Below are 3,743 nucleotides of genomic sequence, written 5' to 3' on the forward strand. Positions count from 1 at the left end.
GCTATGGTTTAGATATGGGTGTCTCCCAAAGGCTCATGTGTTAAAGCTTGGACCCCAGCCAAAAAAAAAAAAAAGCTTGGACCCCAGCATGGTGCTATTGGGAAGTAGTGAGACTTTCACAAGGTGAAGCCTTAGGAGAGGAGTGTGCCCAGAAAGGAACTGCAGAACCACAGTATTTCAGGGTGTGTGTGTGTTTGTGTGTGTGTTTCGGATCCTATCTCATGATGTGTAAGGTTTGATCTACTCTGCACTCTGGATCCCTTTACAGAGGCCTAAAGAAATGGGAAAATGAGCCAGGATTGGGGGCACATACCTATAATCCCAGCACTTGGGAGGCTGAAGGAGGAGGATTGCTATGAGTTCAAGGCCAGCATGGAGTATAAACCAAGACCCTATTTTGAAAACAAACAGCCAGGCATGGTGGTGCATGTCTATAATCCCAGCACCTGGGAGGCTGAGGCAGGAGGATTGCTGCGAGTTTGAGGCTAGCTTGGGCTACATAGTGAGTTCAAAGACATTATGAACTACATAGGGAGAGCCTGTCTCAAAAAAAAAAAAAATTAAAGAAATGGGAAATATTTGTCATATAGAATTGTGACCCAAAATAAACTTTTTCTCTTTATAACTTAATAGCCTCAGCTATTTTTATAGTGATGAAAAGCTAATATATATTTGAAAAATTGGGAAAAATAGAAAAAAACCACAGAAGATAAGAATAAGTAAACCAGGCATGATGGTGTGCACTTATAATCCCAACCCTCTGGGAGACTGAGGCCAGAGGATTGTAAATTCAAGCTCAGCCTGGGTGACTTAGGGAGACCCTATCTCAAAATAAAAAATTACAAAAGGTAGGGGATGTAGTTTAGTACAAAGGCCCTGGGTTCAAGCCCCAGTACTGCCCCAACACACACACACATACACACACACACACACACATACACACACACACACACACACACACACACAACACACAAGCACTGCACACCCGTGCCCATTGCTCAAAATTAACAAATGTTAAGATTTTGTAACTTTTGCTTCAGATGAACTCTCATAAGACTCATAGAGATGTTGAAACTTCATTCCCTAATTTATTCATTTTCTATTCTCCTCAGAAGTCATGTGTGGTGGCGCACACCTGTAATCCCAGCACTCAGGAGGCTGAGGCAAGAGGATTACCATGAGTTCAAGGTCAGCCTGTGCTACATAGAGAGTTCAAAGCCATCCTGAATTACAGAGCAAGACCCTGACTCAAAAAGACAAAATAATAATAATAGTAAAAATCTCCTCAGATCTATGTACAGTATTATCATAAATCTATTGTTTGTACAGTTCACATTTTAAAAACCTTTGCTGTACCTACAACAGCCAATCAAATATTGGAGAACAAAGTTGGAAGACTGACACTGCCTGACTTCAATATTTACCAGAAAGCAACACTAACCGAGACAATGTAGTATTAGCAAAAGAACAGACAAATAGATCAGTGGAACACAACAGAGAGCTCTGAAGCAGACCTACAGAAATATACACAACTGACAGAGCTCCATGGTAGAGACCTTCTTTATTTATTTTGTCTTTTTGAGACAGAGTCTCGCTATGCAGTTCAGGCTGGCCTTGAGCTCGCTTTGTAGCCTAGGCTGGTCTTGAACTTGCAACGATCCTCCTGCCTCAGCCTCCCAAGTGCTGGGATTACAGGCGTGTGCCACCACACCTGGCTAATTTTTTTGTTTGCTCGTTTGTTTTTTTCCCGGTACCGGGAACCGAACTCAGGATCTCAAGCTTGCCAGGCAGGCTCTGTGCCGCTGAGCTAAATCCCCCACCCCGGTAGAGAACTTCTTACAGCATGCATGAAGTCCTTGCTTTAATCTTTAGCACCACAAACAAAACAAACAAACAAACAAAAAATATATATATAAAGTATCACAGTTTCTTCTAGAGCATTTCTTTTTGTGATGAAAAAAATGTGTGTTTTTTTTTAAGACAGGGTCTTGATATGTAGTACAGGCTGGCTTTGAACTTGTGGCGATCCTCCTCTCTCTTTTTTTTTTTTCTCCTGTTTCAACTTCCTGAGGGCTGGGATCACAGGTGTGTGCCACCACGCCCGTCTTTATATTTTCAAATGTCGACAAAACCACAGACATCACAGAATCATAAAAGTAACTTTATCAACCGGTCTGTAACCACGACAAGTTTTTTCCAACCCTGCATTTTTAAGCTGCAGACTTTTTGCTTTTTTGGTTTTTCTCTGGTACCCGGAAGCGAACTCACGACCTTGCACTTGCCAGGCAGGTGCTGTGCCGCTAAGCTAAATCCCCAACCCCTCTTGGCCTCTTCTAATGGGTATTTTACACTACCTTGGGCGATATTAGAAAAATTAGTAAAAACCATCAAAAAATTACTGACACTTGCCAGGAGCAGTGGCAGGTGCCTGTAGTCTCAGTTACTTAGGAGGCTGAGGCAGGAGAAGCCCTTGAGCCAGGAGTTAGGGCCAGGCTGGGGAATCCAGGGAGACCTCTGTTTCTTAAATAAAAAAAATTTCTTTTGGGTACTGGGAATCGAACTCAGGATCTTGCACTTGCCAGGCAGGCCCTTGTGCCACTGAGCTATATCCCTTAAATAAAATAAAATAAAATAAAATAATAAAATTAAATAATAATACGAATAAAAGTATTGATCGTTTAGAAGAGTGTCCGCAACTCCCTACTGTAAGTGCTTGCACAGGTGGTGCTTCTTGCAAGGAGCAAGCCCACAAGGGAACGCCAGCCCTTTCATCCCAGCCCTTGGGGCTCCCTTGGGTTGGTCCCCAAAGAGGGTGCTGGGACAGCTGAGCCAGGTCGTCACTGCCCTTCTCCAAGCAGCCAGTGGGGAGGGGTGCCGCAGCCCGCCCGCCCAGCCTGCAGCCCTCAGGACACCGCTCGGCCTCCGAGGGCGTCTTGCAGGCTGCGGGGTGGGAGGTTCCCGCGTCTGAGGCTGGCTGGAGCGCCTGTTTCCCCTCGCGTTCCGTAGACTGCTGAACTGTCAGAGTGTTCTGAAATTTAAGCTCCACTAGGTTCATGCCACCCAGGTGAGGGAGCTTTTCCATATGTTCGCACATCGCTTCCCTCCTTTAACATTGCGGGAGAACTAAAGAACCTTGGGACTTTGCCGCGCCGTCGCATCCCGCGTCTGGGGGGCTGCATTACTTCAGGTTCCTTGGGCGGGGCCTGCCCCTCTTCACTTTCTCCACTAGAGGGAGCCGTGGACCTACATTCCTCCTTACCAAGTGAAAAGGCAGAGACCTATTACTACGACGCCGGTTGGTGGCCAGAGTTTTGATTGACAAAGCTGTGAGCTAATGACTCGGAAGTAAGCAACCGTTGTTTTTGCATGTACAGCCAATGGAAGGGCAGAGATGCAGTCAACGGCCAATGAAGACCGGCCTTAAGCGTGGCACGAGGGCGGGCCTTTCCCGAGGGGGCCGATTCGGGGTGAAGAGTGTGAGGCACACATTGGAAGCGTCAGAGCACATCCGGTGTCACCAGAGCGGCGCGGCTCCTGAGAGGCAGGCTGAGAAGGTACGTGCGAGTGCGGAGTGGGGAACCTGGGGAAACGGAGAGGGGGCGACTAGGGTCTTGTCTTTGTGGGAGTGGGGGTAGCGTCCCCTTTCGGACAGTCTTTACGCCCTGAGCTCGCGGGGCCCAGCTCTGCGGAGCCGCCCGGGAGCGACCGCTGCGCGTGCGCACTGCGAGCGGCGGGGCGCGGGG

General features: G+C 47.4%; 1 protein-coding gene across 1 annotated transcript in view; it reads left to right on the top strand.

Annotated features, from left to right (window-relative positions):
- The first annotated feature begins 3,443 nt into the window (after positions 1-3,443).
- Tmbim6 (transmembrane BAX inhibitor motif containing 6) overlaps positions 3,444-3,743 on the top strand; it is a 23,160-nt gene continuing 22,860 nt past the window's right edge. Inside the window, exon 1 of the mRNA XM_005411845.2 lies at positions 3,444-3,554. The gene's annotated coding sequence lies outside the window, so the exon portion shown is untranslated. The remainder of the gene's footprint in view (positions 3,555-3,743) is intronic.

The sequence above is a fragment of the Chinchilla lanigera genome, unplaced genomic scaffold, assembly GCF_000276665.1.
Source record: "Chinchilla lanigera isolate Chin_1 unplaced genomic scaffold, ChiLan1.0 scaffold00146, whole genome shotgun sequence".
Taxonomy (NCBI): Eukaryota; Metazoa; Chordata; class Mammalia; order Rodentia; family Chinchillidae; genus Chinchilla; species Chinchilla lanigera.